At 46.1% G+C, this 23,062-nt stretch overlaps 1 protein-coding gene across 2 annotated transcripts in view; it reads right to left on the reverse strand.

Moving 5' to 3' along the window:
• Positions 1-16,996, reverse strand: part of LOC309400526 (zinc finger and SCAN domain-containing protein 21-like) — a 28,841-nt gene extending 11,845 nt beyond the window's left edge. The window contains exon 1 of one of the 2 annotated variants that reach the window (XM_081969093.1): positions 16,036-16,137. The gene's annotated coding sequence lies outside the window, so the exon portion shown is untranslated. Of the gene's footprint in view, positions 1-16,035; positions 16,138-16,786 lie in introns of those variants that run through there. The other variant, XM_081969092.1, reaches the window with a different exon arrangement.
• Positions 16,997-23,062: the final 6,066 nt, after the last annotated feature.

Consider the following 23,062-nt stretch of genomic DNA (forward strand, 5'->3'; position numbering starts at 1 on the left):
TGCAGGTGGAGCCACGTTGCCTTTTCAAACTTGTAATCAGTGAAGCTGGGCTAGATTTTTATATAGTTTTATCCAGCTGTGTGTGTGTGAGAGAGAAATGAATGGGGGCCTGGGGAGGAAGTCACTACACTTGGGGAGGGAGAACACCAGTGAGGTTAAGCAGAGTCATCCACGGTGAGGCAGCAACTAGCTCAGCTTTTTCCTTTTACTTTTTTTTTTCATGATGAGAGTGGTGAGGCTGTGCCTCACTTGCCTCACCTGACTGCACGTCACTGCATATTTTTCGGAGTATAAGACGCACCTTTTTCCCTCAAAAGAGGCTGAAAATCTGGGTGCGTCTTCTACACTGAATACAGCATTTTTTTGCCTCCTGAAACCCCGCCCCTTCACCAAAATGGCCATGCATAGCTTGTAGGTTTTCAGAGCGCTCCTGGGGGCTGGGGAGGGCAGAAGTGAGCAAACAATGGGATGTTTTTTGCTCAAATTTGCCCCCCCCAGCCCCCATGAGCACTCTATAAGCTTCCTAATGCCCTTTTTTTGACACAAAACAGGCCCATTTTAGTGAAAACGGGCCATTTTTTGCTCGTTTTTGGCCCTCCCCACCCTCCTAAAGGCTATTCATGCCCTTTTTGGGAGAAAAAAGAAATGGGCCCGTTTTCATGAAAAACAGGCCGTTTTTGGGAGGTTTGCCGAGTGCAAAAACTTTTTAAAAATTTGCCTCTTCAAAACCTTGGTGCATCTTATACTCCAGTGTGTCTTACACGCCGAAAAAAGGGCATGAATAGCCTTTAGTAGGGTGGGGAAGGCCACAAACGAGCAAAAAATGTTTTTTTGTCAAAAAAAAAGGGCATTAGGAAGCTTATAGAGTGCTCATGGGGTCAAACAAATGACTACCATATTTTTCGGAGTACAAGAGGCTCCGGAGTATAAGACGCACCTTAGTTTTTGGGGAGGAAAATAAGAAGAAAAAAAATGCTGCCTCTGCCTACAAGCATCCATGGCATTCAGCTGACACATGGTAACAAGGTCAGCCAATGAATAGGCATAACAACTGAGTCAGCCAATGAGGGCTATTTGGACTCTGAAATTTGCAGTGTGAGCAACAAGGAAAAAGGAAGGAGCCTGGCTTAGCTGAGAACTGAAAGTGAAACTGCTTGTGTTTTGCTTGTATTTACTGCTACCTTGGAAAACCTGCTTTTGGTAATGTATTGTATATTATTATTATTTTGAATCCTGCTGAATCAGTTACTGTGCTTTCTGAATGTGATTGCTGCTGCAAAATCTGACCAGCCAGGTCAGCTTCAGCACTTATTGCAGCCTGATTCAGCACAGCTGATTGGCGGGTAGATTGGACTGCTGGAATATCCCCAATCAGCTGTTCCAGGCTGCAGGGATTGCCACAGACCACAGCTGCCTCCATGCCTCGCGTTTTTGGCCTCTGGTGGGGGTGGATGGGGCTACATTTGGTGTATGAGACGCACTCCGCAAGTATTGCATCGGCACACGTAACACTTTACCAATGTTCATTGGGGACGTGTGCATGTTCATACAAAATTTCATCAAAATCCGTGATGGTTGAGCAGGGCACTTTTCTGAAATCAGACTACTTGACATGGAATGACCCAGTTGTAGTCTGATATGTCATCTGAATCTGTAGTCTCCAGTAACTACCATTGTTTCCACCTGCAATAGAAACAGGCTGATGGAATAACTGCAAGGCAGAGTTGTTCTGACAGCAGCATCTTTACTCCTCTGGCTTCTTTTCAATGTCTGTGAACATGCAGGAAATTAATTGGGCTCAGGAGGGAGGTGGGTGAAGATGCAGCCATCCCCCACTCTGTGCCTACAATTCCAAAGCCATTAGACATTTTTATTCTATTTTTTAAACTCAAGGAAAATGCATAAGTGGCTTATATATCTGGTGTGAGACTGTTTGCTGCAGGGGTGGTTAATTTGATTACCTCTGCATCGATCAGGATCTTAGTTCCCCAATCATGCTTCAGGGTGATTTAAACTCAGCAGATTATACAGGCATACAGTAGTCTTATCCAGTATACTGGAAGGGAGACTCTAGAAAGGAGACTTTTATTTCATACCTTGCTTGTATGCATTTAGATCAAGCAAAATATGAACAACTTTGCTACCTTTTCTCAGCACTTAATTATATATTGCTTTAAACTAGCTTTTCCTAATCTGATGTCTCTTCGGGTGTTAAACAATTCCTAGAATCCCAAGCCAACAGAGCCATTGCTGAAAGGATTTATTTAAGCATATGGTTTTCATTGTTCCGCCTTGTGCCTGTGATTTATCTAAATTGGCCACGCAATGAAGAAATTGGCGAATTCTTTAGTTAATCCCACACTAAGTGCCAAACCTTTCTCTGGGCAACTCAAACTGTACATGGAGCATCTTGGATATCCCATCTTTAGGCCCAAATCCCATAATATAGTAAATGGGCGTTGGTGCTTACCTGGTACGCCCTTTCTCAGGATGGTGCAGACAGCAGCCATGCATGGGTTAACTCTGTCAGTATCCAATAGCACTGAATCTACAAATCATGACGTCATAGCTCCTGAGGTAGCTCCTCCCGCTTTTGATGAAGTTGAGTAGTAGATTGCTGTGCTGTATGTGAGTGATATTGTATGCTCCTCTCTCCTATCAACTACACATGGAATTAGGTCTGCACGAATCATTAGGGTGAGGATGGCTGCTGTCTCCACCCTCCTGAGAAAAGGCATATCAGGTAAGCACCAACGCCCATTCTCCAAAGTTGGTGGAGACAGCAGCCATTCATGGGACATAGCAAAGCTTGGCCTGTCCATGGGTGGGACCATGCATAGACCTAGACGTCCTGTGTGGGAAGGACTTGTTGTAGGACCTGACTTCCAAAGGCCGCTTCCGCTGATGCGTACTTGTCGAGCTTGTAGTGGTGGACAAATGGAGATGGTGTAGTCCATGTAGCCGCCCTGCAGATCTCCTCAACCCAGGCCTGCGTTGCCCAAGCTGCTGAGGTGGCCGCACTGTGTGTTGAGCGTGCTGTGACGTTTCATGGTGGTCCTAAGTGATGAGCCTGGTATGCTTTGGCAATGGAGAATCTGATCCAGCGACCTATGATCGAAGATGAGGCTTTCAGTCCTTTATAGGTTGTGTGAAAAGAAACAAAAAGGGCCTCAGATTGTCTGAATTCAGCGGTCCTGTTGATATAAACTCTACGGGCACGGCGCACGGCAAGGGTATGCCACTTTCGCTCGAGCCTGTGAGTTGGACTGGGGCAAAAATTTGGTAAAATCAATTCTTGAGATCTATGGAAAGCTGAGTTTACCTTCGGGACGAATGTGGGGTCCAGACGGAGAACGACCCTGTCTGAGTGAAACACACACAGATCGTCTCTGATGGATAGTGCCATCAATTCCGAAACCTGCCTCACTGAGGTGACAGTGACTAGAAGGCCACCTTTAGCGTGAGGTGTTATAACAAGATGGACCTCAAGGGTTCAAAGGGAGGTTCGGTAAGAAAGTTGAGGACCTTGGCAAGATCCCACAGAGGGAATCTGTGGGAAACAGGTTGGTAATGCCCTTAAGGGATCGACGTATGTGTGGGTGCAAGGAGAGCGGTTCAGAAGGAGAGAGGGTGAGGACTGAAGAGAGGGCCGCTACATGTCGCCTGAGCATGTTTGCTGAAAGTCCCTTATCCAGTCCTAGTTGTAAGAATTTGAGGACATTGGCGATGGAAGCCCTGAGAGGAACAATGTCCTGTTGATTGCACCAGGTGGTAAATGCCACCCAAGTGGCGTCGTAAATTCTATTAGTGGAGGGGCATCGAGGCACCTGGATTGTCTGAATAACCTTGTCATAGAAGCTTGATGTAAACTTCTAAAGCATTGCCATGACTATTATCAGGCTGGCATGGAGGGGGAAATTCCATGCATGCCTTCGGCAGGAGTCGGATCTCATGTCTACAGCCTAGTTGGAGAATATGAGTTATGACGCAGGACAGAAGGGAGGGGATACAGGGGTGAAGTTCAAACGCAATTAAGCGAAAGCAGTTTTGGTTCCACAGGAGTCCACGCCAGAATGTTGATCCTAATAAATGATTGGATTTCTTTTGAACTTTGTCTCGAGGCTTGTAAATTAATTAGGTCATCTTCTGGGAACTTCACACTTGCAGCTGTTAAGGCCGCCTGCTCAATCTCCAAGTGGTTAGCCACAACCATTGAAGGTCGGGGTGGTGGATTGACTCTTGATGGAAAAGTGATTTTGTCATGGGGAATCGCCATGAGGGAGCCACTGATAGGTTCACTAAGTCTGCAAACCATGGCCGGCGAGGCCAGTGGGGGGCAAGGAGTAGTAGTTCTGCATCCTCTTCCAACATCTTGCATATGACCCTCTGGATCAGTGGAAAGGGAGGGAAGGTGTATAGGAGCCCGGGGGGCCATCTGCACCTGAGTGAAGCTGGCCTGAAATATGTTCTGCGCGAAGGGAGAGCAGGTTGGTCTCTGCCCAACAACCCAGGCGAAAGGCTGACTCCATGAGGGATATGGCCCTCATCCCCCCTTGGTGATTGACATGAGCCTTGGGAGTCGTATTGTCTGTGAGAATCAGTACGTGGGTGTTGCGCACTGAGGTCTGAAAGTGAAGAAGGGCGAGGTGGATTGCCCTCAACTCCAGCCAATTTATGCTGTGAGCTTGGTCGGTGTGGGACCATAGACCTTAGGCCACGTGAGAGTTGAGGTGAGCACCCCACCTGCTCAGGCTGGCGTCGGGCATGAGCTGCTAGGGTTCCCTGAAGAGGGACCCCCTGGGCGATGGCCGGGGACACCCACCACTCCAGCGATTCGACCACCTCTCGGGTTATCCTTACTTGTACAGAGGAGCAGCTGCTGTTGGTTCTTCTGATATGGTAACAGGAACCACTGGAGACAGTGAGAAACACAAGACCATCTTCCCCAGTAATTGAGAAAGCTGGATCAGTGGAACCTGTTGCTTGCTCTTCACTGCATTGGCCAGATCCCGGAGACTGCGTTTTCGCTCCAGGGAGAGGAACACTTTCCCCTGGACAGAGTCTATCAGGGCTCCCAGGTGTACAAGATGGGAGGTGGGCACTAGATGGCTTTTTTCTCAATTTATGGAGAAACCCTGGTCCTGAAGCACTAGAATCGTGGTGTGGAGACCCTTGAGAGCCTGATTGTGTGATCTGGACAGCAGCAGTATGTTGTCCAGATAGCACAACATCCTTATGGGCCTGGACCTCAGGTGGGCCGTTACCACTGCTAGCAGTTTGGTGAATACCCTCAGGGCAGATGATAGCCTGAAGGGGAGGGCCCTGTAGTGAAAGTGGTTTCCCGCATAGAAAAACCACAGGAACTGTCTGTGATCTTTGTGAATAAGGACATGGAGGTAAGCCTCCGTTAGATCTAGATGTGAGGAGGTCGTTCTTGTGTACACTCTCCAAAATGGAATGCAGAGAGTGCATGTTGAACCTCCTGTATTTGATGAAACAGTTGAGGAATTTGAGGTTGAGGATTGCTCTCCAGCCCCCCAAAGACTTTGGCACAGTAAAGAGACGAGAGTAGAACCCTTGTCCCGCCTGGCCTGGAGGCACAGATTGAATGGCCCGAATGTGGAGCAGGTCCTGAATAGCCTGCTCCACTAGGTGGCACTTGACAGGGTTTTCCCGCTCAAAGAAAATGGCCGCTGAGGTGATCCAAGCCTCGTGGAGCCAGGCAGGAGCAGCAAGGCCTAAACGACCGTTGGCAGAAAGTGGCAGCGGTGGCTGCTGGCGATGTTCTGCGATGGTGGCAGTCTGTTGCTGTTGAACGTGGGGCCCTTGGTGGCGGCGGCGTTAAGGCGGACGTCATTTAAAGCAGCAGCTGCTGTGGTGCTATCGGAAGGGGTGGCAATGGCTGAAGGAGCTGTTGCCTGCTGCCGAACCTTTTAAAATGGTGCCCTTGTGCAAGCAGAGCCTTTTAAGGCTACCACGGAGTAAAAAGGCCAGCGGAGATGGTGATCCGACCTAAGGGCGAGACCGTGGAGTTACCTCGTGGGCCTGCCTGCAGCTGAGGTCGCTGCCTAGAGCTGGCGCCCTGCCCGCCGCTGGCAGGCGCGCGATGTCCTCGCCGCTGACCTCCCCTGCAAAGTCCAATAGAGGCAGAAGGGAACTTTTAAAGAGATTTTTGGCCGAATTGAAGAATTTAGAGCTATTTAATTGTCCAAAATTGGGGGAGAGCGCAAGAAGCAGACAGTCCAAGATCGACTGAGTCTCAAAAGTGGGAGGAGCTACCTCAGGAGCTATGATGTCACAATTTGTAGACTCAGTACTATTGGATACTGACAGAGTTAACCCATGCATGACTGCTGTCTCCACCAACTTTGGAGAATATACAGTAGTAATTTTTAAAAGTCTTCCCTGCATCTCGTTGTAGAAAGTTAGCACCCACCCCTCTCCTAGAAGAATGAAATATTCTAGGAAATATTAAAAAGGTAGAATATTATATTTCCCTGGATGAGAAAGGGAGAAACATGTTTTTAAAGACAAAGAGCAGCTCCCTGCCCCCAGTAGATATTTGGTGCACATTAAGACTGGACCAGCCTATCTCCAAGACAATTAGAACTTCAGCTCCAGGGTGATGGGATTAAGACATGACCCTGAGGACATAATAGGATTAGCCCTCTACCCATCTAGCAGCAGGGCTCACTGCATTGCGAAATCACCTGGGAACATTACATCCAGAGGTGGGTTGCTCCTGGTTCGGCCAAACCGGTAGTGGAATTTAGGCCTGGGTCACAAAACAGGCAGCAACCCAGGCCTGCCACACCCCTGAACCGGTTCCCTCACCACCACTGGGCTGCCGCCATTTTGATTTTTAGTGACTGCACATGCGCAGTTCACTGTAAATTGTTCTGTGCGCGGGTTGCGAACAGGTATTAAAACTGGCAACCCACCCCGGATTACATCACCCAGCAAGGTTCAACCAAACTTAATTCAGACAACCTAAACAGTTAGCTATGACCCCTGCATAGCCCCCTGGGAGTCTGATAACCAATAGGATACACAGGAACAGGAAGCTCAAGTTCAAAGCCCAGAGAGGGTATAAATAACCCACTCTCTCCACTCCATGTGGTCAGCTGCCCAGGACCTAAAACCCATGTGGTCCTGTCCATCAATAAACCATCTTTCCAATTAGCCTCCATGTTTCCAGTGTCTTTCTACCCACTTGGAACTGAACCCAGATGGATATTTCTTCCAACATAGTAACAATAATTATGAACTTTAAAGTACATGATTCATTCTGTTCTGAATCATCTGCCAATCTATTTCATTAGATAGACCACAAGATTTTCCTTTATAGTAAAGTGGAATAAAATATGGATTAAAAATATAAGAATGAAGACGTAGCATAAAAGGGACAGTTGGAAACTTGCTTAAAGGGACAGGGAAATGTCATCAGCCCTCAACCACAACATGTTCCAGTAAAAGTCCCTATGTCAAAAGTCCAAAACCACAAGGTTCAAATAAAGTTCGTTAATGACACATAGCCCTTACCTGTAACAAAAGGAGAAGTAAGACCCCCATCTACTTATAAGGCTTTTTCCCCTAAATAACCAATAAGAAATGTGTTAAGTATTTCCGTGTTACGCTGCTTTGAGAATGTATAAAAATGCGTGCATCAATAAGAAAGATTGTTCAGAATTTCCAATGCTAGCTATTTGCTTGCTTTCTGAACCTGGCTGCCAAATAAACTTTTCCTGTATCCTGAGAAGTCTAAGCCTGTCATTTTCTGCAACAATTCTGGCGACCGTGGCGGCAGGACTTAGAGCGATATTTCGCTGAGGACGGAATGGACCGACCGGTGCCCCATCGAGGCCATCTCGCCCTTCTTCAGGCGCCACGGAGATCTTTCTCTGGAAGGGGGGCCGATGACCCCTCTTGGGCATCCGGAGGACACCACCGATCCAAGGATCTGACCAGAATCAGGACAAGTTAATAAAATTTACGCCGGCTGAGAAAGAAGACGCCTGCAGGCAAGTATTAAAAGAATTGTGGACCCACTCGGTTAGGAGTGGAAGAGGGGGCCTGATCACCTCCCTGAGCCCAGGATAGCGTCCGTTCCAAACGGAACAGGCGTATCCTAAAGAGGCTCTAGGTTTGTGTGGGTGGTTAAGTCATCGCAGTTCCTGAAGGCGACCGTGGTATTCCGGCACCCCAGGTCGGTGACAGTGTCTTAGAAATAGAACATGGGAGGGGGGGGGAGCGTTCCTCGAACGCCTCTCCAGTGCATGTTGAAAAACTTCAAGAAAGCTTTTAGTGGAGACTATGGAGATCCCAAACCCAACCCTGGGGAGCTAAAAAAATTCTGTGAGAACGAATGGCCAACCTTTAATGTAGGATGGAAACCCGAAGGCACCTTTAATCCAGACATCATTTCAAAAGTACATCAGATCATAGTAGATGCTAAAACTGGTCACCCAGATCAATATCAGTATATTGACCAGTGGCAGATAGCAGTGCAACAAAATCCTGACTGGCTCCATAAATGTAAAAAGGAAGCCGTAAAAGTTTGCGTGGCTCGGATAAAAGGAAATGAAAAAAGCAAGGTTAAAATGAATCACCCTGAGAAAAAGCCTCTCCTCCAAACTGCGCCCGATGAAGAAGAAGGCCCCCCTCCATATGCCCCTCTTTATCATCCAAAGCAACCTTCAAATGCCGGCAGTAGAATCAACCAAGGGGCAGTAGGACAAAGTAACCAGGGAGAAAAGCAGAAATTGGAAAATCCGCCTAGCAGACCCCCTTCTCCTGTAACCCAACGAAATTCCCCAGTTTCTGCCCGAACCAGAAGTCAGCTCCTAGCTCCGCTGCGCCAAATGGATCAAAGGGTTATAGATGGACAGGGACAAGTAGAGATCCAGCCTTTGTTTCAATACGTCCCGTTTACCACCACAGACCTGTTGAATTGGAAACAACATTACGGACCGCTGTCCACTAAGCCTCAGGAAGTCATTGACTTGGTTAGGGTCATTATCAGAACCCATAATCCAACATGGCAGGATTTGGAACAAATAATGATTACTCTCCTTAATGGAGAAGAAAGAGAAAGGTTGAGTGGTGCCATTGAAAAAATCTTGAAACCCGCAGATGGAGGGGGCCTTCAAGCTGCACTAAATTTACGGTTTCCCCAGCAAGATCCACAGTGGGACCCCTATAGAGACATGGCCTCCCTCCGGGACTATCAGGCACTAATTCTTCAAGGCTTAGAACAAGCTGCAAAACCCCCAGTAAATATGTCCAAACCCTCTCTTGTGATCCAAAAACCAGACGAAAGTCCCGAAGCTTTTTTCCAAAGACTGATCGATGCCTATAAAACCTACACCCCAATCAACCCCCTGGATCCTGAAAATGCCCGTATGCTAATGATGGCTTTCATATCCCAGAGTGCCCCAGACATTAAACAAAAGCTCCAGAGGCAAGAAGGAGCCTTAGGGATGAATATAAGCCAATTAATGGAAATTGCTCGCAAAGTCTTTGTGAACAGGGAAAAAGTAGAAGAGAAAAAGAAGAACGATAGAATGCAACGCAAAGCCGAATTGCTGGCAGTTGCATTGTCAAATAAATCTCAAATCCAGAGCAGAGGTCGATGTAATTGGTGCAAGGAAGAGGGTCACTGGATGTTAGAATGCCCCAAAAGACTAGAAGCTGGGATAAGGGGGCAGGGAAGAGGACAGAATAGAAGAATGGAACCTGGTCGATCGAATCGAAAGGTCAAGATTTATGATTCCCCGGGAGGGAGAAGAGGAATGAAGCCCCGTGGATTCACGGGCAGAGACCGAAGACTGCCCCAAAGCGAGGCGGAAGCCATAAGCTTAGCCGTGATAGACGAAAGGTCTGAAGACTGAAGGGGACCAGGGTTTAGTCCAGCCCCCCCTGAACCCTTGGTCCGAATGAAGATAGGGGGTAATAATGTAACCTTTTTAGTAGACACAGGGGCGTCAAGATCAGTAATTACAAAACCCTTGGCTCCCATTTCTAATAATGTACTAAACATCCAAGGGGTTGATGGCCAGATAAACAGACGCCCTGTGTTGAAACCTTTAAAATGTTCCCTGAATGGAAGAGACATAGAACACCAGTTCCTATACATGCCTGAATGCCCAGTTCCGCTGTTGGGTCGTGATATTCTATGTAAAATGGGAGCTAGACTGTCCTTTGAAGAAGACAAAATGGTCCTAACAATGAGGCACCCCCCAGATGAGATATGGCGAGTGATGGTAATTCAAGATGACCAGATCCCCGATACCTGGCAGGAATTTAAAGTACCTAAACTTTGGGCGGAAGACAACCCCCCCGGCCACGCATCTCATCATGCACCTATAATTATACAAGTGAAGCCTCTAGCTGTGCCTGTCCGCCTGAGACAGAAAAGTTATCCCCGATCTGTTACGCAGGCAATTCAGGACCATATTGTCAAATATTTGGAAGCTGGCATTCTGAGAACAATACAGTCTCCCTGGAATACCCGAATTTTGCCCATACCAAAACCAGATGGCTCTTACAGGCCAGTTCAAGACCTAAGGATTTTGAACATTGCCACGGTAACTGTACATGCCATTGTCCCCAATCCATATACTCTTTTGAGTCTGATTCCAGCCTCAGCTACTTGGTTTTCAGTGGTAGATTTAAAAGACGCCTTCTTCACCATCTCAATACACAGGGACAGTCAAAAACTGTTTGCGTTTGAATGGGAGGATCCTTTAACAGGTCGTAAGAGGCAATACGCTTGGACTCGGCTTCCCCAAGGTTTCAAAAACTCACCTACCCTTTTTGGTGAAGCCTTGGCCTCCGACTTGGAAAATTTCCAGCCTTGTGAAACCGGAGATGTACTACTCCAATACGTAGACGATATCTTAGTGACAGGACAGACGAAGGAAACTTGTTGGAAAAATACCAACCAATTACTCCATCTATTAATGGAAAAGGGATATCGGGCCTCCAAAAAAAAGGCACAATTAGTAAAAACCCAAGTTAAATACTTGGGATATTCCATAAGTCAAGGACAAAGAGCAATAGGACATGAGCGAAAGGAGGCCATTTGCCGAATTCCGGAACCAACAAACAGGAAAGAGTTGCGAGGATTTTTAGGTGCAGCTGGATATTGCAGAATCTGGATTCCAAATTTCGCTCTTTTGGCCAAACCTTTGTATACCTCCACGAAGGGGGGTGAAAAGGAACCCTTCATTTGGGGGCTGGAACAAAAACGGGCATTTGAAACTCTAAAAGCAGAATTATCTCAAGCTCCGGTAATGGGGCTCCCCAATTTGGAAAAATCTTTTAATCTTTTTGTGGATTCAAAAGGCAACACTGCTCTGGGAGTCCTGACACAGAAAAAGGGAAGCTGGCAGCAACCGATCGCTTATCTATCCAAACAGTTGGACTATGTTGCAAAGGGATGGCCCCATTGTCTAAAAATTCTAGCCGCAACTGCCCTCCTGATGGAGGAAGCTAATAAATTAACTTTCGGACAGCCCACCACTATCTATACCAGCCATGCAATTCAAGGGATTTTAGAAACAAAAGGACATTTGTGGTTAACAAACCCTAGAATTTACAAATATCAGGCACTCCTGACTCAAAATCCACAAGTGACCTTGAAGCAAACAAATGCCTTAAACCCTGCCACCCTTTTGCCAATACCAGGACCCGAAATTGAGCATAATTGTATGCGAACCATTGAAAGTCAGTTCTCATGCAGACCAGACTTAACGGACATGCCGTTGAAATCTGCAGATTATAACTTGTTCACTGATGGATCAAGCTTCATTACTACGGGAGAACGTTATGCTGGCTATGCGATAGTCTCTCTCGACCAAGTCCTTGAGAGTGGACCTCTCCCAAAAGGCACCAGTGCCCAAGTGGCAGAATTGTGGGCTTTAATTCGTGCATTAGAAAGAACAAAGGATGAAAGAGTAAACATATGGACTGACTCTAAATACGCCTTTCTCACTTTGCATGTTCATGCAGCTGTCTACAAAGAAAGAGGTCTTTTAACGGCCTCAGGGAAGGAAATCAAGCACCCCTTCCTAATTGAAAGGCTAATTGCTGCAGTAAAAATGCCAAAGAAAGTCTCTGTTATGCATTGTAAAGGCCATCAGAAGGGACAAGATGAAATAGCCAGAGGGAATAGGGCAGCTGATAAAGAAGCAAGACTAGCAGCCACCAGAGATGATCAAGGCTATCCTGACATACCTGTTTACGTAGCACTAGAAATACCAAAAGAACTCAGCCCTAGATATTCCAGGACAGAGGAACTCCAGGCGACTGTAGACCTGAATGGTATGTACTTCCGGACGGAAGAATCTTTGTACCCGCCAATATTGCCTGGCATGTGGTAAAGGAGTCCCATTCAACAACACACATGGGGAAAACTGCATTAGCTGAGGCACTTCAACGTATAGCGTACATTGACCGCCTTCACTCTCTATGTGCTCATGCCAGCGAAAGATGTAACACGTGTGCCCAAGTTAATCCAAGGCAAGGACCTAAACTTCCCCCTGGGAGCCAGCCTAAAGGGTATTACCCCATGGATTCGTTAGTTGTTGACTTCACAGATATGCCCAAGTGTGGACTTTATAAAGCTATGTTGGTCATGGTGTGCAATTACACTGGGTGGCCTGAGTGCTTCCCCACAAAGACGAAGCAAGCCCGTGAAGTAGCTAGGATCCTACTCAAAGACATTGTGCCCCGATATGGAATTCCCTCATTCATATCATCAGATAATGGGCCAGAGTTTGTGCATCAAATAACCCAAAAGTTAGCAAAATCCTTGGGAACCCAATGGAGGCTCCACTGTTCTCTGCACCCCCAAAGCGCTGGCCGTGTGGAACGCTCACACCGCACTATTAAGGAAAAGATAACTAAGGTGTGTCTAGAAACCCACCTTAAATGGATAGACGCCTTACCTTTAGCCCTTTGGTCTGTAAGGTGTACTCCACGAAAAGGACTTAAATTGTCCCCTTTTGAAATGATGTTTGGACGGCCACCGGTAATAAGTTCTAATTTGAAAAATCACGTAGGGGACCTGGGACAGCTGGGGGCCTCATGGGTGAATCAAATGGTGGGAGAATTAAATAAGAAAGTGCAAGAAATCCAACAATATTGTGTCTCCCTTACCCCACCATTTTTAACAAGTTCCAGTCATAATATTCAGGTGGGGGATAGAGTGTGGGTAAAACACTGGAAAGGGGAGAACTTGAAACCTAGATGGAAGGGCCCGTATACTGTAGTTATGTGTTCTCCACTTGCAGTAAAAGTTTTAGAATCCAAGTCTTGGATTCATTGGACCCGCATTAAACCAACACTTCCAGCTAGGTATTTGACAAACCCTGTAAGAAAGAAAAATGCAAAGCCCAGGGAAAACGGACCCCTTCAGCAGTTAAGACAAGGGGATTACATGTTAAGAGTGTTGGAATTAGGACAAAGCTTAATCAATCAGTCTGACCCTGCCCTGGGCCAGAAATGCTGGTTATGTTTGTCTGCTGGACCCTCATCTTATCATGCGGTACCAGTCGAGTCAGATCTCTGGGAAAAAACCAGAGCTACGATAGTTTTTGACAAGGGAGGTAGATGGGGAACTAAAACGGCAGAAGCCCGGCTACATGGCGACCTGTATGACGCACTTAAAAGACTAGGGATGAGCCGTCTCCCCATCGTTGGGCCCATAGCAGTTGACATAGAAATTATAGGGTCACCCTCCTTGTGCATCAAACGATATCAGGAGCCTGGTATTCCTGTGGGGTCACTATCAGAGGAACAATGCCCATCTGAAATGTACCTAGCCCCCAGGAAAACCCTAATAGACGTAAAATTGACTCACAGCATGTCTCCCTCTGCTCACAAGCTCTTCCAACAAAAGGTCACTTTCTCACTCCCACCTCCAATTGTTTTTAATCGATGGAAAGGGAATCTGACCACTGGAAGCTGCCCCAGGCCATTCCAACCGCCCCGATTGCCCATTTGGCTCTCAATACAGTCTACTACGGGAGTCTGTGTTTACTTCCCCCCTGGAAATGCAAGTTCCCAATATCTCTTTGAAGGACCAGTCCTCAGAAATAAGCTAATGGACCCTAATCAAGAAGTTCCATTGCAGCCCCTGTCTGGTATGTTCCTAGCAGGAACTTTACAAGTCTGGACTAATGAAAGGAACCTCCGAGTCCATGCCTTTTCCATGAACATTGGTGTATGTGTAGGAGAAAATGGAGTTTTCTTTCTCTGCAGGAGAAATGCCTATCTGTGCTTGCCTACCAATTGGACTGGCACATGCACCCTAGTACACCTCCTCCCCAAAATGGGGGTAGTAAGTGGGGAACAGGCCCTCCCTGTACCCCTCATGGGACATGTCCAGAAAAGAGTGCCACTCCTAATTCCACTGTTAGCGATCCTGGGCATAGGGACAGCAGTAGGAACGGGTATAGGTGGAATGACCCATTCTATTACACAGTTCAGGCAACTGTCGGAAGAATTCCAAGAAAGCCTGAACCAAATTGCTGGCACCTTGGTTGAAGTCCAAGACCAAATTGATTCTTTAGCAGCTGTAGTATTACAGAACCGGCGAGCCATTGATCTTTTAACTGCTGAAAAGGGTGGGCTATGTGTATTTTTGGGGGAGGACTGTTGCTTTTATATGAATAAATCAGGAACAGTCCGGGGTGTGATCCAAGAACTACGAGATCGAGCTTCCTCTATTGGTCAAAAAATACAAGGGACAGATGCGTGGTTCTCTTGGCTACCAGGAACAGGATGGATTAAGCAAATGCTATTTCTTTTATTATGTGGAATCGCAAGTTTAGCCTTCCTCCCCTGCATAATGCCCTTGCTTAAACAGCTCGTTATGAGGTCTGTAAAAGAAATGCAATCTGAAAAGGAATTGATAATAATGGAAAGCCTAATTCCTCATACCCTCAAGGAAGATGAAGTCTCAGATACTAGTTCCTATATTCAAATTGCCCTCTTAGAAGTAGAGAAAGTGATTCCAGAAGATAAGCCCTAAGATGTGTATTCTTGTATCCTTGCTTTTTCTGCTATTCTGTATTCTGCATGCTTATATTGTTAATCTAACAGGCTAGACTCAATTGTGGGCCTTAATAGAGTCTAGAAGGGGGGAAATAAAGTGGAATAAAATATGGATTAAAAATATAAGAATGAAGACGTGGCATAAAAGGGACAGTTGGAAACTTGCTTAAAGGGACAGGGAAATGTCATCAGCCCTCAACCACAACATGTTCCAGTAAAAGTCCCTATGTCAAAAGTCCAAAACCACAAGGTTCAAATAAAGTTCGTTAATGACACGTAGCCCTTACCTGTAACAAAAGGAGAAGTAAGACCCCCATCTACTTATAAGGCTTTTTCCCCTAAATAACCAATAAGAAATGTGTTAAGTATTTCCGTGTTACGCTGCTTTGAGAATGTATAAAAATGCGTGCATCAATAAGAAAGATTGTTCAGAATTTCCAATGCTAGCTATTTGCTTGCTTTCTGAACCTGGCTGCCAAATAAACTTTTCCTGTATCCTGAGAAGTCTAAGCCTGTCATTTTCTGCAACAATAGGAAGAGGAGGAGAAAATACCAGTGTTGTACTAAACTCAGAGGGCCAAGAAGGGCACGCTGAACCCTGTTACCAAACTATTCTTTCCTGATTCATACATATAATTTTATCCTAAATTCAGAGGTGGATTGTCTACTTCAAACTGCCACTCCTTTGTTCTTGGGCTGTTGAAGTTAAACAAATTTACAGGAACACCTTTGTGATCTAAAGCAAGATCTGTGTGGTAACCTCCCCTAACCTGGATTATATGTTTCAACTACAACTCCCATTCTGGCTGGGGATCCTGGGGAATGAAATTCCCTATTAAGGATTTCTGGTCTCTTAAGAAGGTAGCAACAAAGCTCTTTTATTACAGAGATAGCCTTTCTGTGTAAGAACTGAGTACACTTGGGCCATCCCGTTAATTTTAAAAAGTAATATTTTTAACACTGGGGTTGAATTACCTCTTCCTGCCCCTGAAGAAATCCAGAATTCCACCACTGTGGGATGTGAGTAAAAAAAAAAAAGACCCAGATTCCTTGTGCCAAGTAGATCCCACTATGTCTTACTCAAGGCAGATCCTGGGCTATTATTCCCCCCCCCCCCCAATCAATCTTTCCTCTACCCCTTTTCCCCGTGCAGCTGCCCGGCAAAACCCAAGGCACATTCAGAAGATGCGTTTGAGCCTTCTCTTTTCTCTCCTCCGGAGAAACCAGGGGTCCAGACGGCTAGGTTTCTCCAGGACGAGAAGCGTGTTTCCAAAAAAGCCCCTCTCCCCTTCGGCGAACAGCAGCAGTCCTCCATGGCGCATTCTCCTCCTGGAGCCAATCCAGTCTCCTTCCTAAACGACTAAACGTCTTGCCGGGTAACATGGCAGGACTAGCCCTGTTACCCGGAGGGGCAGGGAGGATGGGGGGGGGGGACCGCGGGCTCCTCGCCGCCGCCCTCCTTCCTCCCCGAATAACTCCCGAAGTTCTAGTCCCGAACTCCGAGTCCCGTCCCACGGGGAACAGCCATGAAGCCCGCGCTCCCCTGCCAGCCCTAACCGTCCCACGCCGCTCCGGAGCAGCGCCGAGCCCCGGCGCGAAGCTCCCAGCCCAACGGTTTCCCTCCGGCTCCAGCCAGCCGCCCGCCTAAGCCCGCTTCCCCTTTGTTTCCTCCGCCCGTCCGCCCTTCTTCGCCCGCCTTGGCGCGCCCCGGGCCCGGCTGCGCTACCTGGGCCGGGGCGCCTCCAGCGCGGCTCTCTTTCAGGGCTCTGGTGGCGGTAGCAGCGGCTCCGCCTTGAGTTCTTCGGCGCCCATCATACCCTGGCCGGCTCGGCCCGCCCCAGTTCCTTGCCTTGCCTTGCCCCTGCCCTGCCCTGGAGGTGGCCACCAGGTTGGTTCCCGGGCTGCGCCGGAGAGGCTGGGGTTAGTCCCCCCTCCACAGGGCACGGAATGCTGCGACAGTGGCTGCGATCCCTGTCAGTCAGCGTCGAAAGGAAGGGGAACCCGGCTTGGGGACAACCCCTCGGCCAAAGTGGGAGGGGGAGTCTGGTTAGGGTTGCCTTGCCAGGATTGCTCCATGGAGGAGTTGCCGAGCCAGGCCGGGCCCTCGCTGGACGATTCCCTCCGCCCGCTGGGATGCGCCGGGGGCCAATGGCGTGCTGCTCCTTCTTGCTCTCCCGGGCGCCTTTTCTCTTTCTCAAAAAGGGCTCAAAGGTATCGAATTAGCAGTATGCTTGGGGAATGGGGTTTCTTTTTGTGCATGGCTTCCGAGTATGTGCAGAGTGTTCTTCCTCCGGGTAAAGGAATGACCACCACAGAGGTAGAAAGATGAAAGGGGAGTTTCTGGGTTTCTTTGGCCCAATAGAAAGCAGTGCTGAACACGAATTTGAAAAAAAATGGTGGCATCAACCTGGACAAGCCAAGATGAGTTTCCGGGATCCACTGCAAATCAGGAACTGTGGAACTGGGTTAGATGGAACAGTGCTTGTTTACAGACTTGTTTATTGCTTTCAGGTGGGATTTTAATCTGGCACCTACTTTGTCTTATTACTTAATTTTTACTAGGGTTGCAGATGATCTTGTCCTTAGTTAACCTCCAGTATTTGCCATTTACCGGTACTACTTTTCCTTTTGAAAAAACCAATAGAAAAAAACGCACTGAGGAGGAAGAGATGAATTGAGCCTTGTCAAAAACCCCAGGAATGGTCTATCTATCCCTAAACTCTTGCCATCTAAGGCAGCATGAGACAATGCCTTTTAAAAGAAGCACAATATGACATGGCGCCTCTCTGCACATGTTGCTGAAGTTAAGTTAGGAATACCAAATTTTGCATGCACTCAGGTATAGAATAGAATAGAATAGAATTCTTTATTGGCCAATTGTGATTGGAAACACAAGGAATTTGTCTTCGGTGCATAAGCTCTCAGTGTACATAAAGCTATAAGTGATAAATCATGATCATAATCATAAAAATCATTATAAATCGTAAGATACAACACTTAGTGATAGTCATAGGATACTAAATAAGTGATGAAAGAAATGTCCTTCTGGGTTCGGCTCCAAGTGGGGAAAAAGACACTGGAGACATGGAGGCTGCTTGGAAAGATGGTTTTAATGGTGGACAGGACCACATGGCCTGAGTCCTGAACAGAAAAGGTGATCACATGCTTCAATGTTGGTGGAGAAGAAGAGAAGGGCCGATGGAGGGGCTTGCTAGGCTTTTTATAACCTGTTCAGTCCCACCTCTCTGTTTCCTGTTCCTGTGTAAGAAATGTATTCTGATTGGTTGTCAGACTCACATGGGCCCATGCAGGGGCAACTCTCTAGGCTGAGTCCAGGTTTGGTTGAATTCTCAGAGTTCTCAGATGCCATGTGGTCAGTTGAGTAAAGGCTTATATTATCATGCCTTCATTCCCATCCCCCTGGAGCTGAAGGGGAGAACTCTTTATTATGTAAAGGGACTGGCTTGGCCTTCTTAATGGCCCATTGACAAAGTGGGTAGAGGCAGGAAGCTACAGGGAGCTATTCTCAATTTAAAACATGTTTCTTCCTTTTCACATCCAGGGAAATATAATATTCTGCCTTTTCAATATTTCCTAGGATATTTCATTTTTCTGGGAGGGCTGGGTGATAACTTCCTACATAAGCAAGCAGCATAAATCATGCTAGGAAACTAAATTAAACAATATAAGATAAGGTACAAGTAACAAAGTTACAGTCATAAGTAGAAAAGGAAATAGGTAATAGGAAAGATAAGAAGAATAATAGTAATACAGTCTTACTAAATAGTTTGACAGTGTTGTGGGAATTACCGTATTTTTCAGAGTATCAGACGCACCAAGATTTTGAAGAGGTAAATTTTAAAAAAGGTTTTTGCCCTTCCTGGGCCCCCAGGAGCACTCTACACTCCATTTTTTGTGAAAAACGGGATGCAGAGAGTTTGGGAGGCCTGCAAAGTTCTTCTGGGGGCTGGGGAGGACAAAAACGTGACACATGGGGGCTCTATCTTCCTAAAGGGTAAGGCTTTTATTGATCTCAAATCCACTTTTCTCTACCCCTCCCATGGCAGGGGAGGACTAAACATATCTCTCCACGCTTTATTTTTTTCCCTCTGACTGGTGACGACGCGGAGCCGCTTGGCCCAAGGAGCGGCAGTTGGCTCGCTTCTTCTCTTCAGCAAGGAGGGAAAGGCACGCAGGGGCTGCTGAATAGCCACCGCTTTTCTCGACCGGGAATGGCCCATTTGGCGAGAAGGGGTGGCGAGAAGGCTTTGGCTCCTGAAATCGCTGTTCTGGCACCCGAAAATGCTATTACCGTAACCTCTGCTGCCTGGAACCGCCCAAGAAGGGGCAGGTAAAGCGGGCACTGCAGAGATCACAGTACCAGCATTTTGGGTAGCAGCACAGTGATCTCAGGAGCCAAAGCCTTTGAATCAAGCTTGATTGTACCCCATTCCAGGTTTTTAACTTCCCAATCTAGCATCCTGAGAAAAGTCTTCGTAGAGAGGAGATCATTCCGCTTCCCTTCCCTTCCTCCACCACCACCCCCAATCTTTCCGGATCTGCTTATTGCTATTGCTGCAATTGAGCCCAGCTACCGTATCTCTTTGCTGCATGACAGATCTGGGCGGATTGGGGGGGCGGGGGAGGAAGGGAAGAGAAACGATCTCCACGAAGGCTTTTCTCAGGAACCAAAGCCTTTGAATCAAGCTTGTTTGTACCCCATTCCAGGTTTTTAACTTCCCAATCTTGCGTTCTGAGAAATCTAGCCTCTCTGAGGCACCTTTCGTTTGCAGGAGGAGGAGGAGGGTGGCGTAAAGCAGCGCCTCCTTAAACCAAAGGCTCTGAATAACTGGGAAAGAAAGCCGTGCTTTTCGGGCAGCAGTTTTCGACAGGTTCCAAGCGTGGCTTTCTTTCCAGTTACTCAGAGCCTTTGGTATACTCTGCCCTCACCCTCCTCCTCCTCCTGCAAGCGAAAGGTGCCTCAGATACTCGGCGGGCATCTCAGGGGAGACAATGGCCACAATGACTTCACTCCCCAGCAATGTGAGGAGCCTCTGCCACCGCCTAAGCCCTCCCGGGAGCTGAGCTGAGCGGAAGCCCCGAAAGCAAAATGTCACATTCCCCAATGAGGTGCACCCCTCCCAAGCCTGCTGTAGTAATCTGAGATCTGACTCCAGCCGAAAGTATGCGTGGAATGTGCTCCACTCCTTTCCTCACCATGGCAACTTTATGAGTTGACACTTGAGCCTGGTGAGATTCAAACTGCCGAATTGCAGGAAGCTGGCAGTCAGCAGAAGTAGCCTGAAATACTGCATTCTAACCACTACGCCACCACAGCTCATTTATAAAATTTAAAATATTTCATTGGGCGTCCGAGTTATTCATAAGAAAGAGTGCTCCCAAACCATTGAATACATACCTACTAGGTCCCCCCCCCCCCCCCCCAAATAATACTGTTGGAATAAATATCCACCTGGATTCAGTTCCAAATGAGGGGTGGATGCTAACTTTCTACAATACAGAAGTATCATTTTTACAGGGCAGGGGGAGGTGTGAATACTCTTTTAACAAATAAGGTCATCCTGATCATGTCCAGCTTTCCTTTCAGTTATGGAACAGGGAGCAGTGACAAGTTGTAATAAAGAATTCAGGTAGTCCTTGACTTGCAGCTGGTTGGTTAAGCACCATTCAGAATTACAGTGGACAGCCTCAGAAAGGGTACTTTACAGCCCTTCCAGATGTTGTAAAATGTTGCGCCACACCCATCCACCCCGTGGTCATATTATGACATTTCAGACACTTGACAGCCAGCTCATATTTACAACGAGTTGCAGCACCACAGTTACTTGACTGCAATTTGTGATTTTTTGGCAAAAACTGATTATTTAGCAGAATGGGCTTGCATTTAGGATGGTATGATTGGATTAATGCCTGCTGTAAAACCAGTTTTAAAAACAGATCCTGTCACATGGATGTCTCAACTTTCAACCGTCACAGTTTACAACCAAAATTTCAGTCCCATTTTCAGTCATAAGTTGAGGACTACCTATAAGAAAATCAGAGGAAGAACATAACAGAATAACAGAGTTGGAAGGGACCTTGGAGGTCTTCTAGTCCAACCCCTTTGCTGAATTATTCTGTTCATTGAAATGAATATTACAGTCTGCTTGACTGGGTATTAACTCCAATTATTTGAAGTCATGGAAGTATCGCCATTGTCATTGTCATCGTTGTCATTATCATCATCACTTGCCCTCCCTCTCTTCCTCCCTCATGTTTATATTTGGTAGAACAAAATCACCTAAAACAAGTAGCACTATGGAAGAGAAATTCCTCTTATTCTGTGTAGAGAGTCATTGTTAGCGAAAGGCAGTAGACATGAAGTCACATCTATGATATTTCTTCTCTCACACTTTTTGGTTCTATGCCAGAGGCTGAATGTGGGATGCAAATGAACCTGGTAACTTCAGTGTCCATACTGACATGGGTTTTGTCATTTGTTAACTAACATAGTTACTTTGTATTTTAATCTGATTTATATTCTTTATTTTAAAGTGATGTTCAAGATTTATTAGTTTTTAACATTCCTAAACTGATAAACAAGCTGGCGTGTCAGTCCTGCAAGCCATCTTTTCTGTTTTGGATTTCAGGCCTCCCACACCTTCTACTGTGGGAAAATGGGAGGCGGGATTATACGGAGTTGGGTGATGTGTAGCCATAACAACATTCTTTCTCAGAAAGTCAAGGTCACTTTTGTCCCTGCACCTGGGTGGATGTGGATGGGAGGAATCTGTCTTTGTGTCAGTGAAGGATTGGACCATGTGATGCACTTGTGGGTGCTGGGGCAGGATCTTGAACTTTCAACTGGGTTGGAAAACCTGGAAGCTTTCAGATTTGGGTTTTCCCAGATGTGCCAATATGACATCTCTAATAAAGTGGAACTTTGAGGAAACAAGCCTCGGAGTTTTGTTTCGTTGGGGGTGTTTTTTCAAACCCTGACATGGAGACTAGCTCCTGATAAGAAAACTTGGTTATTACAAATTGGGGTCTGGCTTATCTCTTTTGTGAACCCTAAACAACCTTTCTCCTTACAATTTATTCCCCATCAGACCTCATTTTAATAAACATGTATGAGGAAACGTCACTGCAGAATGTGTGGGATACCAGTAAAGCATACACTAGAGGACTGATAATGACATATTCAGGAAAAAGGAATAATCAGAATAGACAAACATGAAAGAAGATGGAGGATTATAAGAGGTTGGAGATAGAATTACAGAAAAATCCACAAAATAAAAAGATTAAGAATCTGATGGACCTGCAAAAGCATAAATTGAATTTAATGGAAAATGAAGATGTGGCAAATAAAATAAGATCAACAAAAAACTTTTTTGAGAATGCAAATAAACCAGGACGATGGCTGACATAAGATGAAAAAGAAGAAAAAAATTAATAAATCAATTAATAGATCAAGAAGGAAATACATGTTACCAAAATGAGCAAAAGAAAAAAATAGTAGAGAATTATTATAAAAAACTATATCAATGAGAGATAGTAGTAGAGGGTAAGATAAAAATATTTTTAAAAAGCTGAAACACTTTTAAGATTCCTGAAAAATTTAAAAAGGCACTGGAAGAGAGAATAACAATGCAGAGATGCATTAATATGGGTCTGGAACAAGATTAAAGCAAAAGACTACATGAAAATACTGATATGGCTCTCCGCCATGGAAGCTATGACACATCCCAATACGCTAGATCTATCAAAAATGGTTAGGTACAGTGAAATTTTAGATAACCAGGGGAATCTGAAAACAAACCAAGAACTAAAAGAGAATAATATAAATATAGACTTGTGGCCATATCTCCAATTACAATCAAGATACAAAAAAGATGTAAAAGAATATGGAATACATACAGAACTGGAACAAATAGATAAAATCCTAATAGGCCCAGAAAACAAATTTATAACGAAAATGTATAAATATTTGCTAGAAATAAAC

This window comes from Natrix helvetica (assembly GCF_964273705.1).
Source record: "Natrix helvetica genome assembly, chromosome: W".
Taxonomy (NCBI): domain Eukaryota; kingdom Metazoa; phylum Chordata; class Lepidosauria; order Squamata; family Natricidae; genus Natrix; species Natrix helvetica.